At 43.1% G+C, this 15,002-nt stretch overlaps 1 protein-coding gene across 9 annotated transcripts in view; it reads left to right on the forward strand.

The window, feature by feature from the left end:
- The window catches only part of SHISAL1 (shisa like 1), a 196,622-nt gene that overhangs the window by 109,570 nt on the left and 72,050 nt on the right, over positions 1-15,002 (forward strand). For 6 of the 9 annotated variants that reach the window (XM_030040857.2, XM_030040854.2, XM_030040858.2 and 3 more), the window contains exon 1: positions 598-756. The exons of 2 other annotated variants lie outside the window; for them this stretch is intronic. The gene's annotated coding sequence lies outside the window, so the exon portion shown is untranslated. Of the gene's footprint in view, positions 1-597; positions 757-1,089; positions 1,277-15,002 lie in introns of those variants that run through there. One more of the 9 variants, XM_030040850.2, reaches the window with a different exon arrangement.

The following is a 15,002-nucleotide window of genomic DNA, read 5'->3' on the forward strand; positions in this document are numbered from 1 at the left end:
GGGGGACCCCGTCTCGCCTCGGCCGGTTCTGGCGAGACGTGGGACTGGGAGCCCTCAGGCTGCTCCTAAGCAGAGGGCTGGGGCTCGCCAGCAGCGGTACGAGGCAGGTGTTCGGTCAGGCTGCTCCTGGGAGATGCGGTGCCAGCGCCTTCCCCCGTCCCCGTAGCTCCCTTCGCGCTTCGCCGCGGCGCGCACCAGCGCCCACGGGGCTGCTCGCCGCCGCCTGGGCAAAAAAACACGCGCGGCCTTCGCCGCGGCGGGCGGAGGGACGCGCAGGTGCGGGGCGGGGGCGCCTGGCGACTCTCTCCCGAGGCGTTTTCTTCAGGCATCCGAGGCGGACCGACCGACTTTTTTGCTGGGGCTCTCCGGGGCGGGCGAGCCGCAACCGGAGGACGCGGCGCCCGGGCTTTGATCCCTCCGATTAAACCGTCCCCGGAGAGGATTGCTTCTTAACAGGCTGCCGGACGCTCCCAGAGTAATTTAAAAGCACCGAACCGCTATTACTAACGTAATGCTCTGAAAATTGAATGCGCGCTTAATCCCCGGCGCGCTCCTCCCGGGCGGGGGGCGGCGGGGAGAGGAGAGGAGCGCGGAGCCGTGCCGGCAGCGGCCGAGCCCTGCAGGAGGAGGAGGAGGAGGAGGAGGGAGGAGGGCGGCATGGAGCGCGCACCCGCTAGGTTTCACCTCCACCGGTGATGCCGCGGCGGCCGCCAGCCCTGCCTCTACCCCCGGAGGACGGCGCCGGGCTTTCCTGAGGTGAGTGCCCACCTCTGGGCGGCTCTGCCCATCCCCGAGCCGGGGGTATCCCCAGCCGAGCCGCCCCGCGGAGGGGGGGGGAAGGGAGCGCCGGGTGGTCCGGGCAAGTTTTCGTGCGGGACAGCGGGGAGACAGGCGGCGCGCCCGCTCCTGCGCCTCGTCTGTCGTAGAAGGGACGCGAGTGGGAGTAGGGAGGCACCTGGAGAGCCGGCCCCAGGTGGAGGGAGAGCAGCTGGTGGGAGCGGAGGCGGGGGGAGGAAGGGAGAAGGTGGAGAAGCAGGCGGGGAGAGGAGAGGAGGGGACGGGGGAGCCGCAGAGCGGGGCGATTCGGGAGGAGGAGGAGGAGGCGGCGGCGGCGGCGGCTCCTGAGCACCGGCGCCTCCTGAGCACCGGCGCCTCGAGGGTCCGCCGGGTCGTGGAGCGAAGCCCCGGCCCCGCCTCGGCGGCGAGTTCTCCGGCAGGGCTCCGGCGTGCAACTGTTGGGAAAAGTGGCTGTGCCCCGAGAGCGACTTAGCGCAAGGTTAGGGCTTGATTCCTACGGGGCTTGGGGCGGGGTGGGGGGGGGTCGCGGATCGCCCTTCTCTCTTCGCTCCCTACGAGGAGACCTGCCGGCGCCGTGCCCCGGTTGCCGGCAGCGCTGCGGCGGCCTCGCCGGCCGGGAGCAGGGCAGCGGCGCTGGCCCGGCCCGGCCCGACCCGACCCGGTCCGGTCCGCGGTGGGCTTGAGCGGGCGCCGCCGCCTTTCCCCGGCGCAGCCCGGCGGCCGCTGCCGTTCGGGAAAGTTTGTGTGGCCGCCGGTGTGAGGGGGAGCCGGGGCCGTGCGGCAGCAGCGCGGCTCGGGGCGCCGGCGGGGAGGGCGCACGCCGCGGGATGGCCGGCTTGTTTGTTTGCCCGCGATCTCGGCTGCTGGCAGTAGGTTTATTATGTGCGCGTTTGGGGTTTGAATCAATATTTATTTACAGGACTCAGGTATTAATCACTCGTGTCTTCGAAAAGCTCGTTAGTGGTGACTTGTTTCCATGACAACAGGACCCCTCCGAGTCTTCGGGGTTATCTGTTTGCCCGATTTCTTTTTTTTTTTTTTTTTTTCTTTTCATGAAGCGTATTGGTACTAGGATCGTGTTTTGTCACCGAGGAGAAAAACAAGCAAATAAAACCTGCGTGATCCTGTGGCCCCTATTCCGTGTTCCTCTAACGCTCGGTTGTTTCCTCAGCCTTAATTAATGATACATGGATGGGACTAAGCGAGTGTATGAGTTATACAAGATTTCTTAGTACTTGCTTTGCTGCCTTACCTCCCTTAGCTATAAAGCTGAGACTAAGATATGGTTTGACTTGTCTCTTATTCAAAGTACTCCTTAGACAAGGTAGTGCGGAGAAGCGTGATGTTTGTTATCTTTTTGTTCCTGTCTCATTTAGTAGCACAGAACCCTTTGAGAGGCGTTGTATTGCAGTTTCTGTAGTTTTTTTGCTACAGCGGAGCTGGGAATCCGTAGTGACTTATTGTGTAACTTTGTCACCTTCTTGTGGTGTGACCTTGACAGGTCTCTTAAGTTCTTTATATCCCACCCTGTCTCAACAAAGGGAAATGTTGCCCACTTGTACCTGTGAAGTGCTCTGAGCTAATCAAGCAAAGCCCTTCTTCTAAAATGGAGTACTGTTAAAACTGAATATATTGTTTTCTGTTATGAGGAGTAAACGTATCTTATACATCCCTTTTCCCTAATAATACAGGTGAAAATCCCCCTTTTTAACTTCAGTCTTTATTTAACATAGCACAGTCCTGTTAGCTCTTCAAATGATGTGTACTGCTATCATCCAGCTGAAATCAGTGATTCGAATCCCATTTATGCTAACTACCAGTCACTGCTTTTGTGGGTTAACTTCAGCAGAGGCAGGTAAAAAGGAGAGTCTTTAGCATCCTTAAGTCTGTAGGGATATCTACTGTGACAAAGAGTATGCATCCAGGAGATAATAGAAAAGTAAAGCAAGAAAAGACTGTAAAATTGAATGACAGTCTCAATCGCTTGCCTTAGCATTGCAACCTGAGAGGGACTCAAATGCTTTTTTTGAGAAAGAGAGTGAGCAAGCACGCACTTTTAACTTAACTATATGTCAAGTTAAACATCTGAAACTGTTCCACCAATTTTCATCGTTTTCCAAGAAACATCTTAATATCTAGTGTTCTGTTGAGAAGAATTGGGAGTGTGGAAGAAATGTTTTAGAATATACAGTTCTAAACCAAAATACTGCCTGAGAGATGTTCAGGTATGACCATTTTAGGTGACAGAAGTAGTAAGTTATAATAGTAGGGGAACTTCATCAAGAAGCATACATTTTTCTTCATTCTTGAAATGCTTCTTTTAAGTGAATAAACTATTATAAAATAACTGTCTGTCTCATACTGTGAGAGAGTCTATCTCAGTTCTGCAAAGTGCTAAAACACATGCCTTATTCCAAATGCATTAGTGTTCTCTAGTATCAGTAGGCAAATCACGCTTCAAGCTTTTACTTAAATATTCTAAAGAATCAAGGCCTGTGACCTTGGCTTTTGTGTTCTGTTTTTTTAGCAGCTTAGTAGCGAGACATCTGTCTGAAAATATTTCCTGGGAATTGAGGATCGCCTAACCATTACCAGCCCTTAGTTACCAGTGAAGTTACCAGTGAAGTAATTTTATGACAGTTCATGAAGAGAAAGAAAGAAAAAGAAATGACATTTTAGCGTCTCATCTCCTTTGGATGTCATTGACTTAAATTTCCATACTGAACTATTAAATTTTTCCTACTTAGTGCTACACGGTCAATACAGGTAGAGAGAAGGTGATCTAGGTTTTACTCTGTGCTTTACATCCTCTGCAAAGCTCAGTCTTTTACTACTGGTGATAATAAGAACAACAGATAACTCCAGTTCAATTCTCAGACCCTAGTTGCCATGAGAGGAAAAAAAAAATTCTTCATTTTATTTTTTAAGACTGATTACAGGGCAGCAAGAAAGATAATTCAGAAGAAGCCTGTATTACTTTTATAGTTATTTTTCAGAAAAATAATCACTTAAGATTGTAAGAAGACATCTGAGTATATGAGCTGTCACTGATAAAGGTGTTCTCTTTGAGGGAGTGGAAAAAAAGTACATAGACTTGAAGGCTTAATCTATAGTTATGAATGATGGTATTGGTTTATATTGTATTTTACTCAGTATTATACCAAAATAACTTGGATATAATGTGCACCAGTTTTCATAAACAAAAATGCTTCTAACAGAGTTCATATTCAAGCTACATATTGCTCAAGCTGCATATTGCTTCAACTTTGCTGGCATGTGGAAATAAACAATATTGTTTGTTTCTCTGGTGTTGGAAGTCCCTCAAATGGTTTGGTAAATAAGATACTGGACCAGTATTTAGGGGAGGTGGTTGAGCTCCTTCCTCTGTAACTGATCTACTCTGGACGAGTCACTTTGGCCCTCCGTTTCATCTTTTCCCTAGTCATCCTCCCCCTATTTATCATTCAGTCTTGCTTATTTGGAGTGTAGGCTCTTCAGTGTAGAGTCTTGTTATGTGCATATATTGTGCCCAGGCAGATCTCTGTTGGAGCAGCAAAATGTTACTGCAGTGCAATAACAAGAAATGATAGCCAACATTTTTCCTGTATCAGTCACCATGGTCTTTGCATGATCACTCGTTACTGTCTGAGAGGCAGTAAGATTGTTGCGGATCAGTGTGAAGATGTAATGGAGGAATTGCTTCTAGTTAGTACCTTAAAATTCCTTTTGCTAAATATATTTGAAGAAAACAGCTTTCAGAGAAAAAGTTCACAGCTCTTACCCTCTGAGGAATAGAGCGTAAATAATGGCTCATTCCTGCTTTTCCTGAACACCTATGTTTGCCATCAGGTTGAATGTACTACTTTTCTGGATGTAAAAATAAGGCCGTCATGAATTTAAAATATGCATATTAGCGGCAAGGGGCTCATCAAGGGCAGAAACCAGCACTAAAGATCCAGAGTGGAATCTTGATTTTTTTTTTTTTTTTTTTTTTTTCTTTTTACCTTTTCCAGTGTTTTTTTAGGAGGGAGAAAGGCAGATGAGTTTCCAAGTGCACTTTTTGACCTTATAAAACACGGCTTCATTTGACAGGAGTGAGTAATGATGTTAGGAAGGTATGAGAGCTGTTTCTGTATTATTCTAGTTGGGAGCTTAATTATGTTCTTCATAAACTACTATAAAATGTTTATACTTCAAAATATGATGTACTTGGTTCAGCTATGGTTTTTTGTTTGGTTTTACTTTTTAAAATCACTATGCTAATCGATACTGATGCTTTCTGATAAACTAGGCCTTTAGACTGAGGCAGAGTTATTTCCTATGAAAGGTTTACAGATGAAAACTGATTTTTAAAGTTATCTCTTCTGTTATATGGGGTAGATTTACTTTTGTCTTTCATCAGGATTTAGCTGGCAAAATTAAGATAAAACAAAGAATGTATTTTCTCATACCAGTGGAAGGTAGAGTAAAACTCTTCTGTTTTGGTCATCTTAAAGATGAGACTTCTTAAATATAAAGATGTAGAAAAGCTCCTTTCCAACCTTTCATTTACTTGCCATATTTTTAATGAACTGTGTACAATGATTTCAAAATTACTCAGGCTTTTAAGGCCCAAGTTTGAAACAACCCAAAGAAATCTGTTTTTTAAAAAAGTTTTCTGGAGGGAAACCTCTCCCAGGTCTCTAAAATGCCTAATGTTGCACGGCTGCAAGTTCACATGCACAAACTCTCTAGTCACTTGGGAAGATTAGGACCTGAGAGTGTTTTCTACTTATAAAATAGATGAAAAGAGACATCAGCTCAAATTACTTCCAAGTTCAAGTGACTTCCAAATCTTTTTGTTGCTCAAACCAATAATGGAGTTCAGTAGTTGTATAGCTCTGCCAATGATCAATTTGTACGTCACTGCAGTATAGACTATAGGAAGTCTGGAGAGCAAAGTAAATCTTCCTCCTCGCAGAGTCCCACTGAATACGGTGTGGCCTCTTGCATGAAGGAATAGAATGCAGGAAGGTTTTTATAGGGATTTAAAAATTCAGGAAGAAATACAGCACTCAGTGAAGACAGGCATTACAAAAGAGTTATCCAGATGCTGGTAAATTGGGTAGTAATAGTTAGTGGTGTTAATAGTCACCAGAAGTCCAGTAAGAGCAGAAGCCAAATCACAGATGTTAGAGTACATCAAATCAGAGCGAGCAAACCAGACTGCCTTGCTGCTTCAGAAACACCAAACAAAAGGATTAGTTTCACAGGCCGTGAAGACAAAGACAGAGCTGTTTGCTGGCCTCAATAGATTCTGCAGTATGAAGTCTTCGTTATCTCTGTGCCTCTGCCTCGATTGTAAAGAGCTCATCCGCTGGTGATGGGAAATACCAGTGGTGAGATTCTGATTCAAAGAAGCTGACTAGTGTCTAGAGATAGAGGCAAAAAACACGTGGCAAAAGGTTTGTCTTTGCCATATCGTATCTTTGCTCAGGCATCTAGATAATATCCAGTAGACTTCAGAAGCCTCTGCTCTTGGGAGAATCCTTGAAAATCTAAGAACAGCATAGTGCAGCCTTTGGAACAGTTCAGATTTAAAGCACAGGAGGAAAAAAATATTTTTTTCTTTCTGATAACTAGAAAAATGTAGGCAAGTTTATCTGCTAGCAGTTCGTAGGACAGAGGATAGATTTCTGCTTTGATTGGTACCCCTGATGCGCATATACTGCTCGCCAAAATGTAAAGAAGGAACATCCCACCCCCAAGAAATCAATACACAGCAGGAAAAACAGAGAGCATGTTCCCCGCTTACAGCTCAGAACCCTCTGTCAATATATAATTCCTACAGAGAGGAGCACTCTGTACTTAAGTGAGTTCTGGTGGCATCTCAGCCGTTAGATGCTGCTTCTGAACTGCCTTTTATCTTCAGCTGGCATAATATAGCATTGCTTTTATGGTAGGACTGGTGTGTCTAGGCTGTTGTACTTGCAGGAGATACGCTCCGAGCACAGAAGTTGTCAGGACTGCCTGGCTGGCTGTGCAGGCTGGAAGCCGAGGTTGCAGATCTGTGATGTGCTCTGGGGATAAGACGGGGAGAGACCTCACCTCTGCATGTGCAGCAGCCCCGGCAGCAGCCTGCGTGCTTCTTTTGAGTCCCTTGGTTTGTAGGTTGACCTTTTCACACTAGTGAAGCTTAGCAGGCGCACCCAATTTTGTCACTTTATGCCAGGACGTGTGATGTTGCAGAAGGGGAGTCTGTTCCTGCTGTATTTGGAGTCAAGGGCAGAATTCTCACTGATTTCCATAGGAACGAGATGTGTTCCTAAACATACTTCAGTAGCTAGAAAGAAACTTCCTAATAAAGAACCAGACTGTAACATTACACAAAACATCAAGCATTGTTCTAGGCTTCAAAGCTCTTAACAGTAACGTGCTTGCAGACCAAGCGCCGCAAACAACAAATCTCAGGGCATTCCTGGCAGGACTGTGGAGGATTACCAGCTCTCATTCTGCCTGGAGAAACAATTGAGGCTTGATCATGTTACTGATAAAATCCTGTTTATTCTAATGGACACTATTCAGGCCCCTTAGATTATATCAGGAATGGAATTCTAGAAGCAGTGAAGTGTCACATAACAGCAGTTACACGAAGGATTCAGTATGTCAAGCAGAAAAGGCAGTGGGATTTCAGTTTACCTGAAGAAGCAAAAGGCCCTTTCCCACATAGATGTGAATGAAGGCTGTTGGAAGTTACTGAGGCAAACTTTGGACTGCAATTCTGCTGCTTTGACTTGTTATGCTTTAGTCAGACCAGTTCCTAACTAAAACTTTTTCTCCCCCCCCCCCCTTTCCTTTAGGTATTAATTTTTTCTCCCTCCTTCCGCCGCTCATATTACCCTTACTGACATTCCTGTGTTTCACTTAAGAGGAACTTTTTCAGTTACAGGCATTTTCTTTAAGAGGAGTTGAAATGTAGTACCTACAGCCTGTTGGAGGTAGGGTGTTCCGAAACGTAGCTCGTAGATACCTGCAGTTCCTTGCTTGCTTTCCAGAATCCCTGTATTCCATTAATTTTGCCACTAGAAAACCACCGTTCTGTCCAAATAAAGCTGCCAAGGTGTGAGGAAGTAGTGGGAAGTTAATCACTTGAGTCATATAGATTGTACATTTGCCATTTGTGTTGCATTCCCAAACATGAGAGCTCCAGGGCTGCTTTTTCACGCAGTTTTCAGCTTGTAGTCAGAATACCATTTTCTCCAAGTACCAGGTGAAGCATGGTTATCTCTCATTGTGGACTGGTTTGGTTTTGTGGTGAACATTTGGGAGATTCCATTTTTTTTTCCCCTGCAGTGTCCTAACAGCATCAACATCCATTAAATTCTTCTCCACCTATTCCCCTGCCCAACAATTCTTATGCTTGGGGGGGTAGGGGGGAGCAGCTTTGTCTTGTAAAGCATGTGGCTTACATGCTTTCCCATTATGTCACTTCCCAGGTAATTCACATTTTAACATTCAAAAGCATAGGCAAAATTCTACAGAGGTAAACTTTTCCAAGGAAATTTTGTCTGCTTCAGACAGTTTATTTTGAATGGCAAATATGAATGTTCAATATGCATTAAAATCCAGAGTACTGGCATTGTCTTACGCAGTTAAGTTTGGCTTCTTTGTCCTGTCTTCTTTTTTCAGTATAGCCATGGCATGTCATTGGGACAGAAAGCTGCCAAGATAATAGACTAAACTTTTTGTTTTGCCAAGATAATAGACCAAACTTTCTATTCTAAAGGTACAAAATATCCCAGAATGCAAAACTTGAATACAAAGCTGCTTGACTGATTTACTTGAAAGCTGTAAAAGACAACATAAGACTATAGGCAGAAATGGTGTCAGCCCAAACATTTATAGTCATGAAGAACTTAACACTATCCAAAATGGGGGAAATGTCGATCATGTGTGAATGGAAGCTGAACAACATCTTCACAGGATGGTCTTCATTGCTATTTTGTGGGACAAAAAAAAATAAAATTAATAAGACTTTCATTCTTGTAAATATTATGTTGTCAGTTACACTAGCAGTTAAATTCCCCTTATAGATATGCGGTGGAGGAGCCCTGACCCGAATAAAACAGTGGTTGCATATCTGGCTTCTTGGGAGAGTTGCTCACTGACAGATTGGGCTAGAATTGAAAAGTCATGAGAGAAATCAGCGAGTGGCTGTTCTCAATATTGAAACGATTTTTATGAAGCAAGTTCAATATAATCATCCTTGTTATCTTTTTTGATTGTGTGGAGTTTTAAGAGTAATTCATTGCGATCCTGTTGTAAAGTATTGTGACATGGCAGCATTTCCTTGATTAAGATATTGCTGAATTTTCATTTTTAGAAATACTATTGGCAGGGATTTAGAAAACTGGACTCTAGCCAGAAAATAAACAATCCCTGAAGCCAACTATGTAAGGAGATTCTATACACACAAGTTGGAGACCGTTAATTATTACTTTGTGTTGCAGCCTCTCTTGTCTGTGTTTGGGCAAATCTGTGAATTCCTACATGCGGTAACTCGGTGGCCGTGTAACTGGGCTGCAGAGGGGTCACTAGCGCAGGGCCAGTAGCCAGCGCAGTAGTTCCACATCCCGTCCCATCGCCCTTCAAGGGCTGGTGGCAAATGGGAAGGGTCCTGTGGGCTTGGTGCTCTTCTGCTTCTAACCTGTGATTTGTGACAGTCTTCAAGTTGTGCTGTTGCTAGAAGAGCAGCACGGTGTCCAAATCACTGTGCGGTCAGCATCTTTGCTGCAAAGATCAGGCTCGGTGGCTCGGTCGCTCTTAACTTCTTCCCATTTGTGTTCTCTTCCTTTTCACTCAGGGTGAGTTTCACTGTTCATCTAAAGGTTTTACATAAGAAACATAATTTTACATGAGAAACAAATTTTACATAAGAAACCAGCTCACATCATATATTGCTGATGACAATTAACTTTTTAGGAGCCTCACACCTAGAACTGTATTTATAAATTGCAAGCCCATCTTGCAACAGAGAAACAATTCATCTTTATTTCAGAGTAGAAGAGCACAGGTGAAGAGTTACTGAACAGGGCTGAAATATTTCTTTAATATGAAATAACTGTTTTCAAGACACGTATCCTACTTTTCTAAGTCCATGGGCAAATTCCTATTTATTTGAATGGAAGCAGGGTCAAGCTCCATGTGTCTGAGGGATGCTATTGTGAAAGCAAACCCTTGCTGAGTCCCCTCTGCAGGAATCGGGACACACTCCTGGCCAGTAATCTAAATGTAACAATATGAAATTTATGAGGGAGGGAATTGGCAGTAGTAATACTTCTTTTGCCTTTCTACTCTTCATCATTAGCTTCCCACACTTTTGGGTCATTCTCAGCAGAGAGCTGCTCAGTCCATTAATTGTCTTTGTTAGACAGTCTCTATCTTCTTTCTCATAGTAACATATTCATAGCAGGGAAAGTTCTATCCATCATTAGTCATTTAAGCCCTCAGGCCATAGTCCAAAGCTTGCTTCCATTTTTTTTCCTAGAATCTATTATACGTAAGATAAATGAATATGTATCCACATGCACACATATAGGCATACACGCATTAGCTCTCATTAAAATTAATTTGCATTACGTGTGTTCATTTTGTGCTTTTGTAATTGGTCTAATCTCTCAGTGATAATATGAGGGGTGCAACAAGGTTAATGCTTATGGCAAATTTTGGTCCAGAGTTTGTAACCCTTAGAACTATTTTCTAACTCCACATAGCTTCTCCCTAAATCTTCTGAGTTTGGACTGCAGTGGAAGATTTGTGGTAGCAGGAACATGAATCCAAATGATTAAGAACTAGTAAGAACAAAATTTATTACTTTACCTATTGAACATAAGTAACATCTCTCTAAACTTACTGCAGTGATGGAATGAAAAACGGAATAAACGTGTTCACAAGGCTTCGCAGTTTTAAACATTTAAGAGATTTTTTTTTTTCTTTTATTCTTCTCTGAAGTATGAAATTTAATCCAATAGTCTTAAATCAAAGGTAATTATAGTCCAACCTTAAAACATCAAGCAAGAGCTCCAACAACACAGGCATGCTTTTCAGAAGCGCCCTGTACTGTGTCTGTCTCACAGTAAGTCCTAGTCTTGGTCCCAGGTGCTCTTTAAGGAGAGATGAAAGAGGACCAATATTCTCAAGGAAGTCAGCAGCTTTCTTAAGCAGATGTGTTTATATTATTGTCTGTTTTGATAATTAGGCTTTAAAAGCAAGCATTGGTTTTGCAACCTTCTGCGTAATAGTTATATTACAACAAACAATTAAAAGTCCTGTATAAAATAAATAAAGTAAATGAAACTGTAGTGCTGTCACTCGTCGCGATCAAAGCTGAGATTTCTCTTCCTTTAGTTTCTGAACTTGCTCTTCCTTTTCTGTTCTGTCTGCCATGTCAGTCACATAACTCTCTTTAGGCAGGCTTAGGCAGGCACATAGTGGAGAGTAATGGAACTCTTGTCATTTTTTTTAATTACCAAAGCCAGGACTGACTGTGTTTTGCAGTATACTGGTGGCATGGGCTGGGCTAATAAAGCTTGGGTGTCCAGCAGCTGCCTACAAACTTCCAAAATTTGCCAGACTACTATCTCAAAAAATATTTACTGTGCCTTCTTCCTCTTCGTATCTTGCATAGGAAATGGTCCTAAGAACAGTGGAAGTGGTTTTGTTTCACGCAATACTGATCAAAACCAGGAAAATCCTTTTCCTGTTTCATGAGCCTAATCCCTATTTCCTTTGCTTTTTCCTTTCCTTTTCCTTTCTGTCTGGTATGAAGTAAATATTCTGGTGTTTTATTTTCAAGCATCAAAACCAAACAAATGTTTATCCCATTTAAACATGAACATCTTTTCTAATTTTTTCCAATTCAGCTGCCAAAACAACAAAAAATACCAGTCAGTTATGTAGCCTTATTGGAGAATTTATATCTGGCACAGAGTGGCCCCCCAAAAGAAGATGGGTTTTCCTGTGAGTTGAGGCACTTGAGCACAGGATACCATCAGTTTGTTTCCAGAGTTGTCATCATTGCAAGTCCTCTTTCCTGGAAGAGAAGTCCTGTCGTCTTGCACAAGAGCATTTTCTATGACTGAAAAGCCAGAGACTCACAGAGTTTGAAGAGTTTAGGAAACCACTAAAAAACCCCCAAAGCTTTTTTTAAGGGAGTAAGGTACCTATGTCCTTTTCTTGAAAACAAAGCTAAGACATGGTCCTCAAGGAACGTGGTATCTTCAATTCTTAAGCCCATACTGGCTATGCTTACCATAGAATCACAAACTTTTTTAATCCAGTTTCAAAAAGTGCTGTTAATATGAAATGTAAAAATAGTTTTTGATCGTTACCTTTTGGGTCTTACGGTGGCATTATCTCACGTCGTTTCTATATCCATGCTGAATGCAATCCATCAATATGATGGTTTTCTTCATTTTGGGGGTCGGGGAAGGAAGGATGTCACCTAAATTAAATTGCCTAGCTATTAGTAGCAAAGCAGACACAATAAAGCAAGCCATGTGTTACACGGCTTGCTACTGCTAACAAACATAATGATATAACAAAAACAAATGTAATGATATAACAAATACAGAGCCTGAATTTTGAAACACCAAGTGATGATGGATGCAACTGAAATTCATCGGGATGGCAGATTCTCTGGCCTTCCTTCCCCTGTGAAACGAATCTAGACTTCCCAGCAAGACTAAGCAGAACTGTCAATGGTTTAAAATACATAACCAAGCACCTAAGCAATACTGAAGTTTGTTCTATCGCAGGAGTGAAGGATCTCTGAAAATGTAATGATATGAGTAGTTAGCAGCAGATCTCCCACAGTAGAGAATGAAATAACGTCTGAAGACACGCTGCTTTAAGGCAGAAGTAGTAAAGTATCACTTAAAATTTAAAAAATAAAAAATTCCTTCTGCATGGTCTGGTTTCTTAGTGGTGTGCTACATCAGTTTGTGGTTAAAACCGAGGTTCATGAGGACACAAACTCTTCATCATTTTTCACCATATAAACCGCAATACAATAGAAAGTAAAACCCTCAAAACACAGGTGATCAGCAGGACACAAGTAAGGCATAAATACCTATACAATATTAGATTCCTACAAAAAAACCCCCGCCACCTGGGAATATTCTCATTCCGGTCTCATTATGACAACAAAAGGGATCAGCTGCTTTCCTAGAAACAACTCAAGGACTGCATGTGTCTGGTTTTTCTGAAGACCTTAATCTACAGAGGCCAAAAACTAAGCAGTGTGCAGGCTGACCACTTCACAAGAGTCTGCTGAAGCTTTTCCCTGTATACCCTGTGCAGGGTCCAGGGCAATTTTAAGTTGAATATCTAGACAGTAGTAGATGTCTATACACAATAATAACTGCACATCAGTATGGTGGCTTTGTCTTTTAGCAGGAATCCACTTTCAAGATATAAAAGTCTGTTTGAGGAGTTCTCTTGCGTGCTCTGACCCTGAGTTGTGACTTCATTATATTCTGTGGTTTTAGAGGATCCAAACCTGGGTCAGCTCTTCAGTAAGACACAGTGAAGAGTGGGTCATAAGTATAAAACTGAAGTTTTTCTTCCTGTACCTGAACATTAGAACTTGAGGCTATGGTAGTTCGTATGTGCCCAGAAGCAGATTTTCAGACAGCCTCGAGAATGTCTTCTAGTACCAAGAGGTTTCAGAAAACTGTGATCTTTGCAGCCATCAAAAGGTGACTTTGAAGTCATGATCTGCTCTTGTAGAGTAATGCTTTGTTTGGTTTTGTGTAGGCATTCTGCAGGGATGGGGGACAGGGCAAGGTGACTGGGCTTTGGCGTGGCTCTTTTGGATTGGGCAGATGACACAGAAAAAGGATGTAAGAGTGGATGCTTTGGGTCAGGATAAGCATCCGTCTAGCTTGCTGCTGTGTCTCTGATACTGGCTGGGCTAGATATCCTATCATGTAAGTACAGGGCAAACATATTTCCCCAGATATACCCTCTCAGCTTCTGGTCATCTGCATCGCAGGTACTTTCTGCGTTAAAGGTCATAGTTTTGTGTTTAATAGCTGTTGGTGGATGTTTTTATCCATAAAATTTGTTTAATTGTTCTTAATATATAAGTAAGCTTTGGTCATTAAAAAAATCCAGTTAAACTGCATGCTCTGTGGAAAAAAACACCTCTTTTTGTTTGTTTTAGAACTGCTATCTGATAATACTGTAATTCTTGTGTTATGAGAAGTGATGCATGATTGTTGCCTATTCAGTTTGTCAGTGCCACTTGTAGATTTTTATAGACTTTTATGAGATTCTTTCCCAGCTGAATCTTCCTAGTCTGTTTAAATGCTTGCATACAGAAAACATTCTACACCTCTTACTACCCTTCTCATTCCCTCCTGTTCCCTTTCCAGCTCTAGAGATACATCTAGACCATAAACTAGTACCATGATGTAATGAGCTTTTCTTTGGTTCCCTTTTTTTCCAGCAGCTTCTGAAATTCTGTCTGCTTTCTGACTGCTACTGAGTACTAAATCACCATCGCATAGAATTGACGTCCATAATTTTTTTTTTATTATAGCTTTCATATCTCTCTAAGATGCAGTAGCCCACCCAGTGTTGGAAACCATCATGTGCAAAGCTAGTGAGGGGAGGGGGTGTCCTCCCTGTGTTACTTTGCATTTACCAACGTGAATTTCATTTGCCATTTTATCCCCCAGTTTGTCAGTATCATGAGTGATGGATTCTACTGGAATGATTTCTGGGTAAAGGCAAGAAAGTGTTCTGTCAAGCTGTAGATGCTTCGAAGAGGGAGTCAGCTCAGTATAAGGGAATGTATGTCTTGGGGCTTGTCATAGTTTTGTAGAATCGGAATTCCTAAGTTCTCTAAAATAAATTCGGTCAAGAAATTCTCCTATTAAGCCTGTGCATTTCTTTGCCTTCTGCCACAGAGTCTTTGAAGGACTTAATGGGCAAAACCTGACAGCCAAATGAGGTTATGGAGGAGTAGTGACAGCAGGACTGTGGAAGGTCTGCCTTCCTTGTTTTGAGGATCAAGGGCAGCAGTGGGAGGAGCAGAACACACAGTTCCAGGAGATAAGTTGACGAGAAGGAGAGGAAAAGAGACTTGGAATCACAAAAAAGAGATAAAGGTTGGTCTCCACCAGAAATCTGTTAACTTAGAAACACAGCATCTTGATAGC

This window comes from Aquila chrysaetos, chromosome 17 (genome assembly GCF_900496995.4).
Source record: "Aquila chrysaetos chrysaetos chromosome 17, bAquChr1.4, whole genome shotgun sequence".
NCBI lineage: Eukaryota > Metazoa > Chordata > Aves > Accipitriformes > Accipitridae > Aquila > Aquila chrysaetos.